The sequence below is a fragment of the Sapajus apella genome, unplaced genomic scaffold (assembly GCF_009761245.1).
Source record: "Sapajus apella isolate SASKATOON/1434 unplaced genomic scaffold, GSC_monkey_1.0 scaffold26, whole genome shotgun sequence".
NCBI lineage: Eukaryota > Metazoa > Chordata > Mammalia > Primates > Cebidae > Sapajus > Sapajus apella.
Window position 1 is genome coordinate 9,368,780 of NW_022436966.1, and position 23,644 is coordinate 9,392,423.

Genomic DNA, 23,644 nt, shown 5'->3' on the forward strand with positions numbered 1-23,644 from the left:
AATAAATAAATAATCCTCCATAGACTTCATATACCCTTCCACCTAACACTCCATATATCCTCCCCTCCCTTTTTTTTTAAACAACTAATATTCTAGAGTGTACTCATGCTTTGCTTTTCTCCACATAACAGCCCTCAACTCATCAATCTGTTTACAATTCTACCCCTACCAAACTTGTCTTGTTATGATCAGTAATGATCATTACATGATCATTACTTCATGCTGCCTTATCTAATGGAGGGCACATATCTTATTTGTTATAGTTGACCACTCTTATCTTCTTCAAAAAATTTTACTTCCTTTGTCTTCTGTCACTCCACAGTTTCCAGGTTTCCTCTTATTTCTCTGGCTCTTCTTTCCAGTCTCTTCTGCCTGATTTTCCTTATCTCAGGACCTATCTAGTCCCCTAATCAGAAGGATATGCTGATTATCTGGAATCTAAGCAGCACTACCAGCATGCATTACTGAACCTGGGTTAATCAGAAAGACAAAGCTATTCATCCCAACTTTCTGTTTGCTCATTGATTTGATATATGCTTTTTTTTTTTTGAGACGGAGTCTATCCTGTTGCCCAGGCCAGAGTACAGTGGCATGATCTCAGTTCACTGCAACCTCTATTTCCCAGGTTCAAGTGTTTCTCCCACCTAAGCCTCCTGAGTGGCTGGGATTACAGGTGCTTGCCACCGTGCTCGGCTAATTTTTGTATTTTCAGTAGAGACAGGGTTTCCCCATGTTGGCCAGGATGGTCTCGAACTTCTGACCTTAGGTGATCCACCCGCCCTGGCTTCCCAAAGTGTTGGGATTACAGGCATGAGCCACAGTGCCCACCCTATATAGGCTTGTTGTATCGATCTGTGGCCAGTCTTAGATCCTCTTCTCTTCTTTTCTCATCTTTCTGTACCATCCCTCAGGAATTGCATACATATCCACCCTTTCCATTATTAACGCAATTACATGTTGGCAACTCCTGAATTTGTACCTTCATTCAGATCTCTCTTCTTAGTTCAACACCCGTATATCTAACTGCCTCCTTAACATTTCCAGATAGCTACTATCTAGACATCGCAAATTGGACATGTCCATTACTGATCTTATGGTGCCAAATTTTTTCCTCCTTAATGTTCCATACCTCAGTAAATGGCTGCACCACCTTTCCAGCTGCTTGTGTCAGGAACCTAGGAATCATCTTTAATACCTACCCATTTCTTAGTTTCTTTGTCCAACCAATCACTCAATACTGTCAATTCTGCCTCCAAGGTACCTCTTCGATTTGTTGTTATGGACTGCATGTTTGTGTCCCCCCACCCAAATTCATATGTTGAAGCCCTAACCCTCAATGTAATGGTATTTGGAGATGAAAATTTGGGAGGTAATTAGGTTTAGAAAGGTTCATGAGGGTGGGGCTCCCCTGAAGGGATTAGTGTCTTCATAAGAAGAGGAGGAAGCTGAACTTCTCTCTCTCTATCTATCTATGTGAGGACATAGCTGGAAGAGAGCCATCTGCAAGCCAGGAAAAGAGTCCTCACCAGAAACCTGACCATGCTGGCACCCTGATCTCAGCCTCTGGAACTGTGAAAAATAAATTTCTAGTGTTTAAGCCAACCAATCTATGTTATTTTATTATGGTAGCCCGAGCCAACGAAGACATCTATCTAACTGCTCTTAGTGTTTACCACCACCACCACGACTACCACTTTAGCCTGACACCTGAACCCCTTGGATAGCCTTCTAACTGCGGGTGCCACACCTTCGCTTGGTCATCTCCACTAATTCACTTTCCACAAGGGTCAAACTGATCTTTTAAAAACATGGTTATGTCATCTCATTGCCCAAAGCCCTATTATAATTTATAACAAAGCTCAAACTCCACCAAGACCTACACCTTCTTGTATGCTCTGGCTTTGGCCCAATTGTCTCATTTGACGCTAGCCACATTAGCCCTTCATTTCCTCTACTCGCCTACTAGTTCTTCATGCCTCAGAGCCTCTTTCTACCGGCTGTTTTCCTCTTCGCCACCATTACTCCCCTTCCCTGGCCAACTCCTATTCATCTTTCAGTTTAAATGTTGCTTCCTTAGGCAAGGATTCTCTATGTTAAATCACACTTATTTTGACAAGCTCCCCTAACTTCCGCCTTCTTGTGATATATATCCTGTTGTGGAACAATTCCTATAATTGTTCAATGTTTCTCTTCTCACTATAGATTGTAAGTTCTATGAGAGTATGAACTGAACCAGTCTTGTTTACTGCTAGCATATAGGACCCAGAACGCCCTTAATAAATATCCATTGAGTGTGAATAGATATCTGGATGTTGTTTTGAGAATGAGGATATGTGCTGGGGGTTAAGGAGTACTTGTGTAGAAATATTTTTCCTACTTCTTCATTACAATAAAATATTGAGAATTAGGATCACAATATTGGTTCCACCATTGAGAGGAATCCTACTTTTGACAAAATTTAACCTCATTCTGGGGGCAAGTAGTGAATAACTACGATAGCCTCCAATATACTGGAGCAAAATATAGGTAGCTCAGGCAGGCAGTAAAGAATCAGCAATTTCCTTCTTGGATGCCACTAATAACCAGAGAGATATGCTGACCACCTGGAATCAAAGCGGCACTCTACTGGCATGCATGAGTGAGCCAGTTTAATCATAAAGACAAAGCCATTTATACCAGGTTTTTGTTTGCTCATTGATTTGATATATGCTTGTTGTAGAGATCTGTGGGGGGAAAAACTGTCAGTAGTCTTTCAATTTGTAATAGACACAGAAATACATATGCTTTGTAAATGTGTCCTTTATGCTCATTTTACCATTTCTTTTGCTATACATACTGATCTCCAAAGTAAAGTTGGGACAAACTTAGAATAGAAATAGGCTTTTGCATATTTATGAAGGAAGAATACACAAAAATAGGCTATACATTTTCTAAAATACCGGATTCTTGCAACCAAACATGAGATCTATCTTTGGACTTAAGAACTGGTAAAGAGTAGTTAAAATAATAATGTATATTGATTATTTCCTAAGTTCTTAAACATCTGTTACCAAGAAAACTTCCCTATGAGATGTTTTTTTCTTACAAGTAATGAAAAACTTCATATTTTACTGAAAGTTCTAACTTTTCCTTTGGGGGCAGTGAGACAAGAATCCCATTTTTTAAAACATTCATTTTTTAAAACATTAAGTAATAAGTAATTCCACTTAATGTAATTCTTACTTTTTCAGCTATTTGTTGCTATAGCATTCCCTGAGTATAGTTGAGACAAAGATCAGTAGACTTAAAGTCCTTAAACCTAGTTTCTGATTGGAAATCAGCTGCCACCACTAAAACATGATCTGTCTCAGCCCTCACCTGTCAAATGAGAGGCATCTAGTGTTCTAAAAGTCTGATTTCAATGATGTTTTCTTTCTTTTGAGTTTATTATTTCTATTTTATGTACTGGCTTAAAAGCTAATAAATAAAAGCATGGAAGGGAAAAATGCTATTCTAAATATAAAGTTAGATTTTTGGAAGTAAGCCCTCTAAATTGAAACCAGATTCTGACTGAGAACTTGTTTTTATTAGAGCTCAGGAATTCATAGCAGTAAAGAGAGTAAGGGTAGAAAACACAGATGTTTTACTGCCTGGTTTAATGGGAACCAAAATGACCAGACAGTGGCATGAAAATTAAATGACCTTTATAATGCATTTTGGTGTCCAGGAATATCCATTACATAATTGCAATCAATTGTTACATTAATTTCTTACTTTGAATTATGTTGTTAAATTTTCCTAGTTTTATGATGCTCAGGGCTGTTTTGTCTCTATTTGGCTTGTAAAAGTTTTCCTCACTGCTTGATTTTATTTTTTCCATTTAAAAATATTACATAGTGGGGTAAGTCTTCCTGAGCAACGGCTGGTGTTTCACATACCCAGCTGATGCATAAGATGGTTCTTGAGAAAATCCTTTGAGAGGCCAGCCCTGGCTTCTGTTTTTCTGCAATGTATGGCCTCTAAATTGCCCACAATTTTTCTTGAGAAGTTTTAAAAAAATTTATCCTTTTCCTAGAGAAGTTTTTTTTTTTTTTTTTTTGAGATGGAGTTTCGTTCTTGTTACCCAGGCTGGAGTGCAATGGCGCAATCTCGGCTCACCGCAACCTCCATCTCCTGGGTTCAAGCAATTCTCCTGCCTCAGCCTCCGAAGTAGTTGGGACTACAGGCGTGTGCCACCATGCCCAGCTAATTTTTGTATTTTTAGTAGAGATGGGGTTTCACCATGTTGATCAGGATGGTCTCGATCTCTTGACCTCGTGATCCACCTGTCTCGGCCTCTCAAAGTGCTGGGATTATAGGTGTGAGCTACCACGCCCAGACCCTAGAGAAGTTTTAAGTGAGAAATTTTTTTCCTGGCCAGAGTCGGGGTTCGGGGGTTGGGGGGAGTGCGGCGGCTCATGTCTGTAATTCCAACACTTTGGGGGGCAGAGGTGGGCAGATCACCTGAGGTCAGGAGTTTGAGAGCAGCCTGCCCAACATGGTGAAATCCCATCTCCATTAAAAACACAAAAAAATGAGCTGGGCATGGTGGCGCGCGCCTGTGGTCTCAGTTTCTCAGAAAGCCGAGGCAGGAGAATTGCTTGAACTCAGAAGGCAAAGGTTGCAGTGAGCTGAGATATCGCCACTGCACTCCAGCCTGGGTGACAGAGTGAGACTTTGTCTCAAAAAGAAATTTGTTTTCCTAATAAATGTTTGACTGTTCTATCCTTATAGTTCTACTTCATTACAGAATTGCATATTTAAAAAAATTTTTCAAATCATTGTTACTTAAACTCTGAATGTAAAATAAGCCAAGACTATCATTTTGATCATAAATATAATAAATTAATAGCGGCTTACAAAAATCTTGAACCCTATAACATATCAATGGCAAGTTGTTTTCAAGACATTAGACTAACTGGTTATTTATTCTGCTTAGTGTGTGAAAGAAAATGGTGTATACTTATAGGAGCTAGTTTGTTTTTAATCATTCATTCATTATTTCAAGTTTTTATTGACCTCTTACTTTGAACAGGCACTGTTCCAGGTGTTGGGTGGTGTTGGAAACAGTTGCTCAGTGCCACAAAGAAAAATTAGCACTGAGACAAAGGATCTTTCAGCAATCCAATTTTTACTTCCTGGACTGTAGGAAGGGTACTCTCGATAGCCTTCTTGCCACGAGAGTGCAATGAACAAAGGAAAACAGACATACTCATTCCTTTGGGCATTTGTGGTTGTTCTTACTGCTGGTCTGATCTCCTTTGGTTGGAGCCAGACCTCAAAATGTAAACTAAAACCTGATTGGCTAACAACTTAAAACTTTTCTAAACAGATAAAAGCAATGGAGAGCTGGGACATGCCTGTGAGCACGTCCAGCACACATATCTTGGTTAAAGTACAAGGACATGGAATGTATTACTTGCCTGTAAGCATGGCATGTTTAACAGCTACATAGGATAGGCCTAAACAAAGAGTTATTAGCACACTTATAATTTATTCTTTAACAAGAAAGGAAACTTTAAAGAGGAACTTTTCTACTTAACAAAAAATTCCTTGCCCTCAAAGAGCTTGCATTCATGTCAGGGACAGATAAACAATAAACAAGTGAAACATATGGAGGGTTACATAATAATAAAGGCTAAAAAGAGAAAGTGGAAAAGCAGTTAAAGCATAGTGTTGTAATGAGAAATATGCGTGTCAAGAAATGTCTCACTGAGAAGGTGACATTTGAATGAATACCTGAAGGAAGTAAGGAAGTTAGCTATGTGGATATCTGGGGAAATTCCAGGCAGAGAGAGGAGCAAGTGCACATGCTCTGGGGCAGGGCCACGTCTGTTGTGTCCCAGGAATGGTAAGGAGCCCAATGTGAGAAATAGCGGGAGCAGGAACAGATAAAGTCAGAGAGGTAACAGTGGCATTAGATCATCTAGGGCCTTGCAAGGACTTTACCTTTCCTCTGAATGAAATGGGAGCTTCTGAAGGAATGACATGATCTGACTCAGGTTGTAACAGGATCAAGCTGACTATTGTTTTGAGAATAGACTGGTGGGGCCAGTGGGGAGAAGGCAGAAATGGGGAGATGGGCTAGGAGACTTTTGCAACAATCCAGGCAAGTAGGATCATTGCACTGGATAACTTCAAGAAGCATCATTCACCCTGCTGTCTGTATGAATTGTGCCTTCTGTAATGAGCAGTATATTACAGTCCAACAGCCACAGTCAGGGGCCCTGTAGGCAAGATGGCTTAGATCAGACTTGATGCAGTGTGAATGGTGAGAAGTCTTTAGTCTAGATATATGTCAAAGACAGAACGAATAGGATTTGCTGACAAATTACATGTAGTACATGAAAGTCAAGAATGATTTCAAGGTCACCCATTAGTTTTATACATTATCAATATTCATTATGCCAAATATCATTTACTAAGGAGGAGTAATTCATAATAATAATTATTATTATTTTGAGATGGAGTATTGCTCTTGTCACCCAGGTTGGAGCAGAGTGGCACCATCTAGGCTCACTGCAACCTTCGCCCCCTGGGTTCAAGCGATTCTCCTTAATAGCTGGGATTACAGGTGCCTGCCACCATGCCTGGCTAATGTTTGTACTTTTGGTAGAGACGGGGTTTCGCCATATTGGTTAGCCTGGTCTCGAACTTCTGACCTTAGGTGATCCGCCCTCCTTGGCCTCTCAGAGTGCTGGGATTACAGGTGTGAGCCACCACGTCCAGCCAATTATTTTTTAATTCAACAAGCATCTACTGAAAGTCTGCTATGTAGTATACTGTTCCAGATTCTGTAGGGAAATTTTTTAGAAGTATGCTGCAACAACAGAAAATCCTGCCCTGGAAATATTTACAATTTAGTTCATTAGACAAATTATCTGCAGAATAGATAACCAAATACTGTATAAAGCAACATAAAGCAAAAATATGATAGCATGGCTGGGCACAGTGGCTCATGCCTGACATCTCAGCACTTTGGGAGGCCGAGGTGGGCAGATCACGAGGTCAAGAGATTGAGACCATCTTGACCAACATGGTGAAACCCCGTCTCTACTAAAAATACAAAAATTAGCTGGGCGTGGTGGCATATGCATGTAGTCCCAGCTACTCAGGAGGCTGAGGCAGGAGAATCCCTTGAACCTGGGAGGCAGAGGTTGCAGTGAGCTGAGACTGTGCCACTGCACTTCAGCCTGGCGCAAAAGTGAGACTCCATCTTAAAAAAACATGATAGCAGGACTAACAAAATGGTATATATAACTACTTTTCTAGGGAAATGGTCCAATTTTAAAATAGTCTTACATTTGTCAAGATATGCCCATATCTTTGATTGCCATGCTCCTCTGGTCTACTCAGCAATGTATTCACTATTTTCCTATAGGAACATGACTCCTGTGTTTTCCATTCAAAATATTTATTGAACTCTTAGCTTTTACCAGGCATGGCACAGACATGTACCAGATATGCTGTATGGTTGACTCCTGCTCCAGCAGGAAGTGTATAAAAGGCTTCATGTTTGAAGTAGGAATTATTTGTTTCATGTGCTCTTTTGTTGTGTCTTGGGTTGCGTTTTTCAGTTTGGTTGAGAATTCATACTTTTATCTTGGTCCCTAGATCCTATTTGTCCGGTTTCTGACCTGCCAATGTTCTTACTCTCTGTATATATATATACATAATATTTTTTTTGAGACAACATCTTACTATGTTGTCCAAGGTAGAGTGCAGTGGTGCGATCTTGGCTCACTGCAACTTTCACCTCCCAGGTTCAAGTGATTCTCCTGTCTCAGCCTCCCAAGTAGCTGGGACTACAGGTATGGGACACCATGTCCGGCTAATTATTTTTTTGTAGTTTTAGTAAAGATGGGGCTTCGCTCTGTTGGCCAGGCTAGTCTTGAACTCTTGATTTCATGATTCTTCTGCCTCAGCCTCCCAAAGTGCTGGGATTACAGGCTTGAGCCACGACGCCCAGCTATATATATGATTTAAAAAAATTCTTTTAAGAGATTAGGTCTCACTGATTGCCCAGGCTGGTCTCAAATACCTGGGCTCATGTGATCCTCCCACCCTGGTCTCCCAAAGTGCTGGGATTACAGGCTTGAGCCACCAAACCTGGTTTTGACTTACCAATTTTTATACCTTCTGACCCTGATCTTACTTGCATCCCATTGGCTTAAAAGGACTTTTGAGATCTTGTGGTTTCTTATGCCTCATCTCAACCACCTCATTTATAGTCAAATCTTGCCTCTTCCTGTTTTGTGGGTTTCATTAATATAGTTTTTCTAATAATAATGAGACAGTGAAGATTATAATAAATAATTATGATAGGTGACATTTTAAAGTACCAACTATGAACTAAGCATTAAATTATGCTATTTAAATACAATCATCCCTCAGTATCTGAGGACGATTGGTTCAAGGACCACTTCTCCCTGCAGTTATCAAAATCAGGGATTTGAGCAAGTCTTTTATATTATATGGCAAAGTACTTGCATATAACCTACACACATCCTCCCAGATACTATTTTTTTGGAGATGGAGTTTTTACTTTATCTCCAGGCTAGAGTGCAGTGGCGCGATCTTGGCTCATTGTAACCTCTGTCTCCCGGGTTCTAACGACTCTCGTGCCTCACCCTACTGAGTAGCTGGTATTACAGGCACATGCCACCATGCTCAGCTAATTTTTGTATTTTTAGTAGAGTTGGGGTTTCACCATGTCGGTCAGGATGGTCTCGATCTCCTGACTCTGTGATTCGCCCGCCTCAGTCTCCCAAAGTGCTGGGATTACAGGTGTGAGCTACTGGGCCCAACCAAGATACGTTAAGTCATCTCTAGATTACTTATTATACCTACTGCAATGTAAATGCCATGTAAATAGTTGTTATACTGTATTGTTTCATTGGTTTTTAAATTATTTTTAAATATATATATTCAATACACTATTGGTTGAATCTATGGATGTGGAATCTGCAGATATTGAGGGCTAACTGTGCACTGTATCTAAATGTAACCCTCACAGCACATCTACGAAGTATGACACTATCATTATCCCCATAATGAACTGAGCTTGAAATAGCTTAAATAATATACCCAAGGTTACTTAGAACATGGCAAAGCTGGAATACAAACTCAGAGCCCATCAACACTATTATGCAAGAACACGTCTTTTTGTACTTGTACCCATTGAACATCATTCAGAGGGAAAACTGAAGCAAACCCCAGCAAAGTTCTCTAAACTCTCAAAGCCTCTATGTCTAATAATGATCTTCCTAATGTTATTCATTTATCATGTTATTAATTTTTCCAAGCTCAAGTTGGAGATAACATTTGCAATACTATCCATTCTGTTTTTCTAAGGTGTTGATATTAGTTGGTTTCGAATGGCCTTAGATACAGGTGCACACACACATGTACATGAACTCTGGACCCAGGATGAAGACGTAGCAGTTGAAAGGGTAGAAGTGCCAACTTGGACTTCTAACAGATCAAGATCAAAATAAAAAGAGATGAGAGAAAGATGGGGAACAAAGAAAGAAAACTAACAAGTGTTTACTGAATATTTCATGTTATCAGTTACTGTGTTAAAATGCTCATTTAATCCTTACAAGTCTATTCTTAGTCTCATTTTACATGGGAGAAAAATAAAGTGTAAAGAGATTATTGTCCCTCTTTGTAGATGAACAAACTATGAGTTAGAGACTGAGAATAAAGTCACATAGCTAAAGTTTAAGGCCCAAGGTTGGCCAAACTCCAATATGTGTGGTACTAATTACAGGCTTGAGGGTAACCCTCCATGATTGCTACCATCACAGGCAACCATGATTGTTCACACTTTGTGTAATCCCCTGTGCTTGAGTGTGAGTTAAACTTGTGACCTCCTTGTAAACCACAGACTATAGAAAACATGCTAGGATATCACTCCATTTGGCTAGCAGATTCACTTTAAAGATACTCCTCACTGGCTGATGAAGTAAGCAGCTGTGTTAGCAAAACCCACAGGATGAGGAACTGCAGGTTGGCTCTAAAATCTGAGAGCAGGCTTGAGCCAGCAAGGAGCCAGGGCTCTCAGTCTGTAAATGCAAGAAAATGAATGCTGCCAACAACGTGAAGGACATTAGAAGCAATTCTTCCTCAGTCAAGCTTTCAGATGAGAATAGAGACTGATGGATGGTTTGACTGCAGCTTTGTGACATGGTAGCTAAATATTTTCTTCCTGATTACTTTTTTTTGAGGGAAATAAAAGAATCTTAACTTCTATCAATTTCTTAATTTTTTATTAATTTCCTATATTACCTATGAAGAAATATCAAAACACAGTTTCAGCTTAGAGTCATACTGTTATAAATAATCATTTATATTTTTATATACTATATGCTAACTATATAAAAATTATAAAACAATTTAAATTATAAAAGACATAATTATATATTAACATATATTTATAACATTTAAAAATAGCTCAAATGTGATGCATAAAATAATTCAGGACATTGGATAGAAAACCCAAGCCCTAATGAAACAATTATCAGCTTGACACCTGCAGTTCATGAGTGCATATAAATTTTGCTTATTAAAGATAACTTATCTATACTAAACACAGAATATAATTACACATATTTAGCTGTAGAGTAGATTAAGAAGTTAGATGGGTTTCCATTTGATAGGTTCAAGGTTTGCTATCACAGAAAAAAGAAGCTAGTGTTTCTATCTTACTAAATTGCAAAATGGTTTTTCTACTTATTCTATCAGTGCCCGCTTTCCCCTCTGTATTTATATTGGCATGTGAATGTATGGTATCTATCAAATAAATCATTAGAAAGGCAGTGTTCTGGCTGGGCGTGGTGGCTCATGCCTGTAATCCCAGCACTTTGGGGGGCCGAGACAGGCAGATTATGAGGTCAGGAGTTCGAGACCAGCCTGGCCAACATGGTGAAACCCCATCTCTACTAAAAATACAAAAAGTAGTTAGGCCTGATGGCGGGCACCTGTGATCCCAGCTACTCGGGAGGCCGAGGCAGGAGAATTGTTTGAACCCAGGAGGTGGAGATTGCAGTGAGCCAAGACTGTGCCATTGTACACCAGAGGGAAAAAGGGGGAGAAACCACAAAAAAAAAAAAAAAAAAAAAAAAAAAAACAAAAACGGCAGTATTCAGTGATCGATCGAGTAGATACGTTAACCTCAGTACTACCACACACACAAATATGCACAGAATACATAGTAAACCTAAGCATAGGCGTTTTATAGGTGTTATGGCATAGAAAATTTGCCATTTTCCCTCTAATTAGAATATATAACCTTGACGAACTATCACCTTTCATGTGATTGGTGGGTAACAGCTATAATAAATATGCCATCTACAGTGTTAGTGACATGGTAGCTAAATATTTTCTTTTGATTACTTTTTTAGAGGGAAATAATAGAATTTCAACTTCTATCAATTTTTTTTTTATTAATTTCTTAATTTTCTATCATCTGTGCTTTCTGCAAATGAACACTAATAATATATCTATATCTATTTATTTGTGATTTGGCTTTTAGTTCTCATACTGAAATTATTCAAGTGACAGCAAGTGAACATACTAATTAATTTGAAATTTATCTAGCTTTAAATGAAATTGCTTGCCCAATTTATACCCTGAAGAATTTTTGCAAACTTGATCATCAGCATTTACTTTTCTGTTTAGATTCAAGATTACGAATTGTTCTGTGGGAAAGTAAAAGTAAACATTGAGCTGGTTCCCTGAAAGATCTAAGCACAATACTCAATACTCATTTTCTTCTTATGGTATGTTACCAACAGATGGATAATGAGGAAGCAAACCAGACTGTCTTGTTCTAGTGTCTGAGAGACACCTGATGGCTATCATTTAATCCAAGTGTCAGCTTGGAATATTTTCTGGAACAAGGTGGGGTATAAACACAAATACTTTTCTAAAGGCCAAACCAGCCAGGTTTAAGGAAGTTTTTGAACTGTTTTTGACTTCTTGAGGCAGGTCAAAATATAGGAACTTGCTAAATTCAGTTCTTAATATAATCTATGAACTGATTCTAGACATAAAGAAAAATTATTTTTCTTTCTGGCCTTAGATAAAACTTGGTTAATATTTTTCTTAATATTTTCACAGTATAAACACATCTTTTTTAATTAAAAAAATTTTAAATTGACAAAAATTACATATATTTATAGGATCCAATGCGATGTTTTGATATCTGTACACACTAAATAGTGTGAATAATAGTGGAATAACTAAATGAAGCTAATTAACATATCCTTCACCTCACCTACTCTTTCTTTCCTTTTTTTTTTTTTTTTTTTTTTTGAGACAGAGTCTCTCTCTGTCACCAAGCCACAGAGTGCAGCAGCTCGATCTCAGCTCACTGCAACCCTCACCTTCCTGGTTCAAGAGAGTCTCCTGCCTCAGTCTCCGGAGCAGCTGGGACTACAGGTGTGTGCCACCATGCCCAGGTAAGTTTTCTATTTTTAGTAGAGACAGGGTTTCATCATGTTGGCCAGGCTATTCTCAAACTCCTGAGCTCAGGTAATCCACCTACCTTGGCCTCCCAAAGTGCTGGGGGTACAGGCGTGAGCTACCTTGCCTGGCCCTTCTTTTTTTAAGAGATGGTTTTTGGCTATGTTGTCCAGGCTGGACTCAAACTGCTAGTCTCAAGGGATCCTTTCACTTCAGCTCAGACTACAAGTGTGGGCCACTGTACCCAGCTTATTTTTTATGGTGAGAACATTTAAAATGTACTCTTAGCCAGGTGTGGTGACTCACGCCTGTAATCCCAGCACTTTGGGAAGCTGAGGAGGGTGGATCACGAGGTCAGAGTTCAAGACCAGCCTGGCCAACATGGTGAAACCTCATCACTACTAAAAATACTAAAATTAGCTGGGTGTGGTGGTGCGACCCTGTAATCACAGCTGCCCCGGAGGCTGAAGCAGGAGAATCGCTTGAGCCTGGGAGGCAGAGGTTGCTGTGAGCCGAGATTGTGCCACTGCACTCCAGCCTGGGTGACAGAGTAAGACTCTGTCCCAAACAAACAAACAAAAAGTACACTTTTAGCTTTTTTTTTTTTTTTTCTTTGAGACAGAGTGTTGCTCTTGCTGCCCCGGCTGGAACAATGGCGCTATCTCGGCTCACCGCAACCTCTGCCTCCCGGGTTCAAGCGATTCTCCTGCCTCAGCCTCCTGAGCAGCTAGGATTACAGGCATGCACCACATCCAGCTAATTTTGTATTTTTAGTGGAGACGGGGTTTCTCCATGCTGGTCAGGCTGGTTTTGAAATCCAGAACTCAGATGATCCACCCGCCTCAGCCTCCCAAAGTGCTGGGATTACAGGGGTGAGCCACCGCACTCGGCCACTATTCTGAAATATTAAATACATTATTAACTATGGTCATCATGCTGTGCAATAGATGACTAAAATTTATTCCTCCTGAGACTCTATACCTTTTGGCCAGTATTTCCCCTTTCCTTATCACCCTTTGGTAACCACCATTCTACTCTGCTTCTATGTAAACTCATTTGGCGTTACAAGCAATCAGTGATTTAAGAGAACTTCATTATTTTACAGTTAAATTTATTTTATATTGAGGAATGATTTTCTCACCTTATTTATTACATGATTGTAAAGGATTTATTTTAGAGAAATATAATCTAAGACTTTTCTCTCAACTATTTTTGATATTTCCTTACTTTTTGTCCTCTTCCCCCAACTTCAGCTCTTTGATGGGTTAAATATTATTTCATAAAAGTTACGTTTGCAGTTTACAAAGTGACTTCTTAGAAGTGAAACTTGCATCAACTTTTTTTTCCAACCCCCAACTGTAAGGGGTAACATTTTCACTTTTGATTTGTTAAAACATACTACGTCTTATAAATGCTTGAAATTTATTTTTAGGCAAGAATTTCAGAATTGAATAAAATCTTCCCAAAATTAAGCCACAAGCACTCAAGTGATTGAGGACTTTTTTTTTTTTCCTAAAATGGAAAAAATGCTTCCTGCCGCCTTCCCAGGGACTGGGATGCGACCCCTCCAGCATAGCCCTCACCACGCTGAAGACCAAACGACTCAAAAACGTCCCTAAATCACCCGGGACCTATTAAAGAAAATAATTCCACGAGATTCCACCTCTCTCCCACCTCCTCGAAGAAAAAAATATATATGTGTATATTTATATAAAAAATAAAAAATATATATTTATATATTAAAACTATATATATTTATATACTAAGACCTTCCCTTTCTTGTGGATTGTATTTAATTGGTTTAAGGTTGCAAGTCCTCTGAAACCAGGCTGACATTAGAATTAGAAGGTATTAATTATCATACACAATTTCAGTATCTCACTCAAGTAACAGGAATAACTGATTTCAGTGCCTGGGAGGAAGGCCTGGAACTTGGGGAAGGATTGGAGGAGGACAGGGTGGTGGAAGAGGCCCCAGTGGAGAGAATTGGGTTGTTGGGCTGGGGTGACCTTTAACCTTTGGAAGGGCAATTATTTGTGACCAGCTGAAAAGCATTTGCTTCGAGTGGGTTGGGGAGAGGTGGAATCTCGTGGAAGTGTTTGCTTTAATAGGTCCCGGGTGATTTAGGGACGTTTGGAGTCAGTTGGTCTTGGGGCCGGTGAGGGCTACGCTGGAGGGGTCGCGTCCCAGTCCCGGGGAAGGCGGCAGGAGGCATCTGTGTGTTCCTAAAAACTGGCAGTCGGGGGAAGGGGGGAAGGGGGGAAGGGTGGTGGGGAAAGTGGAATTCAGCGTGGATTTCTGTGTGAGTGTAGGACTATTAGAGGAGGCGCAGGGAAGCCAGGCGGTGCATTCCCCGCCCCGGGAGAACTCCGGCTGCGCTTGCGACCGGCACGCCAGCCCGCGCCGAGGCCCCTTTCTCCAGGCGGCAGACGCTCCCCCCGGCCCGGGCCGCGGCCCTCCCGCCTCGGCGGAGCCGCGCGGTGGATTGTGGGCTGGGGGCTGCGGCGGCCTCCGGCGCTGTCTCCCCGCACCCGACCGGGCCGAGGCGGCCGGGCCGGCGGGGTGAGGGAAAGCAGTGGAGCCGGGAGCAGAAGCGCTAGAGGCAGTGGTCGTGGCGCGGCGGCTGCGGCTCCCCTGGAGGCCGGGGATGTGGGAGAGGCGGTGGCAGCAGCGGCGGAGGCGGCGCTGCGGACCCGGGGGAAACTGCTGGCTGACAGGACACCCGGGAGAGACGTGAGGGAGCCGCCGCTGCCGCCTCTCACCCCCGAGCGGAGCTGGGTTCAAGAGGGCGACCCTGTGCTCCCCGGGTCGACTGGCCAGCCGGCGCGGGGCGGGGGCGGGAAGCCGGGCTCCGGCCCGGGCCCGGCCGGGCGCCGGGAGGCGTCGGCCGTGGAGCAGCAGCCTCGGTGCGACGTGGAGGGCTGGAGGCGGCGGCGATGCACTAGGCCTCGCTCAGGGCGGCTGCCCGGGACCCGCAGGTAGGTGTGCCCCGCGGACCCCCCGCGCGTCGCGGCCCACTCTCAGCCTGACCTACTGCTGAGAGAGGGACCGAGACCCCTCCCCCTCGCTCTCCTCCCCAGCCCGAAGCGGACAGAGTTTCGGTCGCAACTGACCGGCGCTGAAGCTTCCATTCTCCTCTCCGCCACCTCCTTTTTTCCCTTTTCACTCTCCCTCGGGGATCGGGGCTGGCAGCTGTGTTCCCTGCCTGCTGTTGGCGATCGCAAACGCCGCTCTAGCCCCTCTCGCCTCTTTCCGGGATCCGGGCTCTGGAACTTCCATCACCCCCTCAGACGCTGCCCCCAAACTTTCCTTTTCTTTTTCCAGCCAGGCCCTTAGTCCTATTGGATTCTACTGGAATTGTTTAAACATTTGTTTGTTTTTCTCTCCGGGGAAGAGAAGAGTAACCAGAGTTACTCAGTGTTTTGCATTTCGACAATGTAGCTTGAAATAATTTGTTCAATAATTAATTTTCAGTTCTGCCTCCTTCCATCTCTGCATAGATAGAAAGGGAGGGCAGGCCCTCCCTGCTGCCTCTGCTCTCCGGTCGTTGACTTAGGAACTTTTGCTTGCCAATTATAATTGGCCATTTGGTCTGTTCGTGTGCCGAGTTCAAGATGGTATTTTTAGCATTTTGACTGACCTGGGTTGCAAAAAAAAAAAAAAAAAATTTTTTTTTAAATTCTCTTTTAACCAGCTTTATTTTTTGGTTTTTATTGAGGCTCTACTTTCGAAGGATTAAATTGTTTGGACTGTTTTTGTTTTTAATTGGCTGTATTTCTGATTTGTCAAATCAAGGGCAGTCTTAATAGTAAATGCCTTTAAGTAAGTAATACCATGATAAATTATTTGTAGTATACTGAGAAATGTTACTGCGATAACCTAAACTGGAGATTTTTATGTGTATTGACTTTTATAAATTCGAAGGGGAGTTCTAATTGGAAAAAGTATCTTCAGAGCCTAAATGATTTCTAAGCAGTTAAATGATGGAACAGAGGGAATGATGGGATTTGTTTGTTTGACTGTATTTGTAGTGCAGTCAGAATCGGATTTCCTAGGAATGGATGTTAGTTCGTAGCGATCATTGTCCCTCGTGATAGATTTGGGTACAAATGATCATTATGTGTAACTGAGAGTTGTTTGGGAGAGTAGCTGTTTGCAATTTTGTAATTTGCCTATTTTTAAATTATGTTCTGTTAGCTTAAGAATTATTACACTACCAATCTAAGAGGCAGTCTGAGGATCACTTTTAAAATAAATGAAAAATGTTTTAATGGGTTTTTAAAATAATGCATCACAACAAAACTGTAGACTGTTTTGTTGTTGATATTCATATATTTTGTTCTTGTAGACGTATTGCTACTATAGCATTTGGCTTTCTGAAGTGTTTTTGAAATTAGAATTTAATACTAAAAGTTTACTAGGAAAAGGTGATTACTTTTACATATGCTTATATTTTCTGGAAAGTTAAAATTTATTCCTGGGTAAGATAATTTTTTGTGTCAGAATTAAAATCAAATCCTATATAGCCCATGAAACAGCAAACTTTGCAGAATGTGTTCTTCACTTTTTTTTTTTTTAAGACAGAGTCCCACTCTGTCACACAGGCTGAGTGGGGCCATCTGGGTTCACTGCAGTTTCTGCCTCCCGGGTTCAAGCGATTCTCCTGCCTTAGCCTCCAGAGTAACTGGGATTATAGGCGTGTGCCGCCATACCCGGCTAATTTTTGTATTTTTAATAGAGACAGGGTTTTACCATGTTGGTCAGGCTGGCCTCGAACTCCTGACCTTGTGATCTTCCTACCTTGGCTTCCCAAAGGGCTGGGATTACAGGTGTGAGCCACTGAGCCCGGCCCACATTTTTTTTTTTTTTTTTTAATCAACAAAAGTTAATTAAAATTCCTTTTTCCTTCTTTTAGCTTTTCAAAAACTTGCTTTATTGAGGTAAAATTAACATACCATAAAGTACACCTATTTAAGGTGTACAACTTGGCTGGGTGCGGTGGCTCCCACCTGTAATCCCAGTACTTCAGGAAGCCTAGACAGGCAGATCACGTGGGGTCAAGAGTCCGAGATGAGTTTGGCCAACATGGTGAAACCCTGTCCCTACTAAAAATACAAAAATTAGCTGAGTGTGGTGGTGGGTGCCTGTCATCCCAGCTACTGGGGAAGCTGAGGCTGGAGAATCACTTACACCTGGGAGATAGAGGTTGCAGTGAACCGAAATGGTACCACTGCACTGCAGCCTGGGTGAAGAGCAAGACTGTCTCAAAAAAAAAAAGTGTACAACTTGGTGGTTTTTAGTTTATTTATTTACATAATTGTGCAACCATCACCATAATCTAATTCTAGAACATGTTCATCATTCCCTCAGAAGACCTTGTATCCATTAACTGTTACCCCCCATTCTCTTCTCCCCACCCCCAGCTTTAAACAACCACTAGTCTACTTTCTGTCTCAATAATGGGCTAATGTGGGCCTTTCATATAAATGCTATTGGCTCATAGGTTCTTGAAAAGTTTTTTCTTTAAAATCAGTGTGCATGTTAAAATTTTTTATTTGAGCTAGAGAATAAGCAACTGATCACCAATATTAAAAGCGATGTTGTAAATAACTGATACACTTTTCAGTTGAATTCATCGTAAAGTTAGAGAAAGTAAAAGCATAAATGGCTTCAGTAATCTCGAGGTGGTTTGGTCAGCTCAGAGTCAATAAGTAAAAGTTGGAAGGCATTTTTGTCATTGAAAATTAGAATATCAGGGTTGGAAAAGATCTTAAAGGTCATCAGCTTACTTCCTGCTTACCTCACTATGAGTTTGGCAGCAACCAGATGAGGAAATCTGGAGATTAGAAGCTTGAATCTCAAGGATGCATGGCTCAAGAACCACAGGGTGGCCATGTAAAGCAAGAAATGGGACTTTGGAAGTTAGAATTGTTTAGATTCTTGTGTATATGTATGTATTTGACATTTTGCTAGCCAAGCTGAGAAAGAACTGGACATTTCCCCAACTTTGGGGAAAAGTGGGTGACTATATATAGCCACATTGATGAAACCCATGTTATAAAATCCTCGAAAAATGCTTTAAGCTAAAGAAGGATTGCAAATATAATATTTAGGTATCTCCTTGTACTGTTAATGTTTAATTTTTTTAAATCCAAATTTTAAAAAATTATAATTAACAGTGCCAGTTGGAGGTTTCCTTTTTCAAAGATCCAGTGCCCTAACATCTAAAACAATGGCTCTGCAAGGTTGATTTTGACCTCCAAGGGAAATTTGGCAGTGTCTAGAGACATATTTGGTTGTCATAGGTGATAGGAGATGCTATTGGTATTGTTAAATAACCCTACAATGCACAGGACATATTGCATCCACCTCTGCAAGAAATAATTATCTGGTTCAAAATGTAAATGATACTACTGTAAACCTAGGGGTTGCATGATTTCTGATCAGGGCCTAGTGTTTTCGATTCCTACCAGGGAGAAAATAGTCTCAGTAGGCACGGTTTGGTGAATTAGTTTAACACCTTAGGTCCTCTAGCAACTAACTCTTTCTTTGCAAGGGGGCAAATTGAGGGAAAAATAAAAGAAAGTCTATTTATGACATAATGCAGATATTCTTTTGTATGTTTAGGTTGTCTTCAAATCTGAAAAAAGAAACCCTTTTTTTCCTAAAAATAGACTTGATTTGCTGCAAATTTGAACTACTATTATGTTTTGAATTATTATTGTTACATAGGTTTTTGAAATTGTAAATAGAATATATTCATATCTTCTTTGTCCAGAAGTGATTTTTTTTTTTCATCCTGGCAGCTTCAACTGCCAGGAAAGGAGAAGTAAGCTAAGTGTTTTACTTAATTAATTTATGTATGTACATACATACAATGTACGTGCATACATTGTACATAAAAATTCAAAGCTTATAATACAGAAAAATTACAGAAAAATTCAAAGCTTATAATCTTTTTTTCCCTTTGAACTCCACTTTTGACTCTTTTTTAATTGGTTTTTTTTTTTTTAGTTTTGCATTTTTTTTGAGATGGAGTCTTGCTCTGTCGCCAGCCAGGCTAATTTTCGTATCTTTAGTAGAGACAGGATTTTACCGTGTTGGCCAGGATGGTCTCGCTCTCCTGACCTTGTGACCTACTCATTTTGGCCTCCCAAAGTGCTGGGATTACAGGCGTGAGCCACTGCGCCCAGCCTATTTAATGTTTTTAACAAGCTTAATGTGTTGATGAAAGAAGGTAATTTGACGGTTTAGATCACTTTTGCTATTTACCATCTATACCTTATGGATAAGTTACTCAAGTTACTCATTCTTTCTGAGCCTTAGTTTTCTCATCTGTAAAATAGGGATAGTGATAATCCATGTATTACAAGGCTGTTGTAAGAGTTACTAAATGATGTAGTAAGTATTAAGATGCTGTGTCAACTATAACATACTGTAGAAGAGTTATTCGCTTCAGAAGAATCAAATTAGAAAGGAAAATAGATAATAAGGTAGAGAATAGTGATGTCTGACAGCCTTTCCAGGGATGAGAGAAGCACTAAATACAAATATTGATAACAAACTAGTACAATAACTAGTTTATCACTATAATCTGAAACTCCTTAATATAGGGGCAAACTGACTTCCTTGTATAGCACCTGAGAGTATCACCAGTATAGCACAGTAAAATAATGGATTATTATAATGGTGAAATTAAGTTATCGAGAAAAGATTACCTTGTTTTCAAAAATGCTATTTGAGAAGACTTGAAAATATATTTTTTATTTCAGAGTTAAATTGTTTGGTAGTGACCTATACAAAAAATTTCAGTCTTTTTAAGAGGATGCTACAGTTATTTGGATTAATTACCTTTTTGGGAATAATTCCTTTTGTCTTCATTTACTATGCCTGTCTTCCTGTGTATTTGAAGGATTTTTCTACCAGTGGTAACTGTTCTTCAGATGTGAGGATTTAACTGAAGAAATAGGGGTTTTAAGCCTGCTCACCATTTGTAAAATCTCATTTCCTTCCAGATTTCTTTTAAAATTATTTTTCATCTTTTTATGCAAAAAAGTCACTTTGATTTTTCTATATGTCCAGTAGTCCATAGTTATGCTGTAGCATTTAGAGTTGAATTAATAGCATGAAATGAATGGGCAAAATGTAATTTTTTACAATTTTGCTAACTAGTCACCTTTCTTTCACAATCCTATAAAAATAAGGCTGGAGGTAGTCAAAGGCCCAGCTATTCAGTAAGATTTTTCTGGGGGGAGTTTGAGGGTAGAATAGTTGTAGATAATATTCAGAGTAAGTAATGTGGTGGTATTGATAGATATTATATATATGTTATATATATCACATTTACTTAGTAACATATTTGACATATACTCTATGCTTAAATCTTCCCAGTTGTCCCGAAAATCTTTATAGCTGTTTCCTCCCTCAAATGCAGGATTCATTCAAGGTTAATGCATTGAATGTCTCTTTGTAAGTTTCCCCCAATCTGGACTAGTCCTACTGCCTTTATCTCTTCTTTAGGTTTGTCCATTGAGAAGCAGAGACCATGAGTCCTGGAGAATGTTCTACATTCTGAATTGGTCTGTTCCTAATGATTAGATTCTAGTCACACATTTCTGATGAGACCACCACACAGATGACGTGTATTCCTACTGCTGTATTAGATCACAAGGCACATGATTTCAGACTGTCACTCTTGGTAATCCAAGCTTGATTACTTGGTAAAGGTGGGACTGACAGATGGCTGTACTCTTTCATAAATAATTTCTAGAGGATACTTAATGGCTGTGTAAATATCCTATTTCCTGGCAACCCTTTAACCAGTGACTTTGGTATTCATTAATGAATCTTGCTTGAATCAGTCATTATGTTGGAGGATTACAAATGCTGACTTTTCTTTTTCATTCCTTTTACTTTTATTACCTTCATTGACTTTTTCAGGGCATTGAGGTCAGGTTAGATAAATTCTGAATATAGGCCACTCAGTGTAGAAATCAGGTCATTTCTAACCTTTTCTGGAGCTAAGTAAGTGGTGAAGATGGAATACGGCTAAGGAGGTGGACCAAAAAGAGAATAGAGGTTTGCCAGTGAAGGGGAGGTGAGAAGTAGTAACTGGAGAAGGTAGGGAGGAGAGAAGGACCTTCATTTGATGCTTGAACTTTTTTGTTTTTGTTTTTGATGGGCCAATGAAGATTAAAGATAGAATCGGGGAGTAACTAATAGAACAAGGTCCCCGATGAAGTAGGAAGAGGTAAGATCAAGAGCAGCTGTTGGGGGATTAACTCTGGAAAAGAGTAGATATCTAAACTCTATCTCAGAAAGTTAAGAGTTGTATATAGATAAGAATTAGGTACATTTGAATATGGAGGGAAAAATTACACCTGAGAACTTTTTTTTTTTTTTTTTTTAAGGGGTTACTTTTTAGCCTAGGATTGTTGGAAGTAGGCTAGGGGATTGGAGAGGGATGACAGTGTAACACAAATTGTGGGGGATGGAGAGAAGTATTTCAAGATAAATAAGTGAAACAATTGCTGAGCAGCATCAGAGGCTCATCTGAGATTGGAACTCATAAATTTGTAATCAACATATTTTATGGTTTTCTCTGGCAGTGTTCTGCAACCAGGAGAAAAGCAAAGACAGATTGTACTGAAGATGAATGAGGGAGGAGAGATGCAAGAGAGACGAAATAATGGGGATGTAGGCTAAGTAGTGAGGCTAGTAAAGTAGAACAGAGCTAAGAGACCCAACCAGTGGGGAGGGATGTCAGGGTAATGTCAAACAGTGATTAATTAAAATTTACTAGTTTATTGTTTTAGGTTATAGTAATCATGAATCCTGTAGTTATTTACTTTTCCCTTGAACTAACATTTAATATTTTTATTCTTGAACTGTTTACTGACTTATTGCAGATGTTTCTTAGCTATTTGCTTTATTTTCCCTAAAATGAAAATTCCTGGAAGGCATCATATTGTTACGTAATAAGTGTCTAATAGTTTATATATTTGAGACATATTTATTCTTCAATACCTTTGAATAAGTGATTTTAAGATTTACTTGCTAATATTTGGTTGGGACACCAAGAAGTGAATACCAGTATCTAATATGGTTCATTTTGACTGGCCAAAATTTCACTAGTAACACAGTCATATCAGTGGCCCAAAGGAGTAGGAAAACATCCAAGCTATCTTATGTTTTTGTTGGAATTTTTACATGCTAGAGACATATTTTATCTTAGTATAGTTTATTCATATTCCAGGCCTGTGACCCTTAATCAATTTTAATGGCTGCTATAATGTTATAATTCTCTATGAGTGCTGGGGAAAAAAAGACACTGATTTTATTTGGAATAATATCTAGATTTAAAAATTATGAGGATATTTATGATTTTTATTCCTGCTAAGGATGTCACATGAAATAGCATTTGTTTTATAAGCCATTTAAAAATATTTAAATGTAATATTACAAATTGTTATAATTTTTATCCTTCTAGTCAATATTATATCTTATTGTTCCTTGTCACTAAATAAAAAGTAAGTGACTTCAGGAAGCTGCATGATTCAGTTTCCTGCAAAGCACAGGGTCTCTCGTAAATGTCATATGAGGATGTAAAGAAAAAGCAAATTAGATTACTACAACTTTGTTCTTATTTTCTGGGTTCCTTTGGCCTCTTCAATACTCCTTTAATGCTCAAGAGGACTATAGAAGTACTTATTTATGCTGGGCGCAGTGGCTCACGCCTGTAATGTGAGCACTTTGGGAGGCGAACGCGGGTAGATCACCTGAGGTCAGGAGTTTGAGACCCGCCTGACCAACATGGAGAAACCCTGTCTCTATTAAAAATACAAAATTAGCCAGGTGTGGCGGTGCATGCCTGTAATCCCAGCTACTTGGGAGGCTAAGGCAGGAGAATCACTTGAACCTGGGAGGTGGAGGCTGCGGTGAACCAAGATTGCACCATTGCAGTCCAGCCTGGGCAACAAGAGTGAAACTCTGTCTCAAAAAAAAAAAAGGTGCTTATTTATATGACAGCCCCAATGCTAATATTTCTTTAGAGTATGTTTAAATTATGCCTTCAATACTGAGATTTTTGTGAGTAATAATGTATGTGATACGCATTTTAAAAACTTTAAGGTCTTTACAAATTATTAAACGATTTTGT

The 23,644-nt window shown here is 39.7% G+C and overlaps 1 protein-coding gene across 2 annotated transcripts in view; it reads left to right on the top strand.

The window, feature by feature from the left end:
• Positions 1–14,968: 14,968 nt before the first annotated feature.
• Positions 14,969–23,644, top strand: part of VPS54 (VPS54 subunit of GARP complex) — a 123,678-nt gene continuing 115,002 nt past the window's right edge. For both annotated transcript variants that reach the window (XM_032291962.1, XM_032291965.1), the window contains exon 1: positions 14,969–15,464. The gene's annotated coding sequence lies outside the window, so the exon portion shown is untranslated. The remainder of the gene's footprint in view (positions 15,465–23,644) is intronic.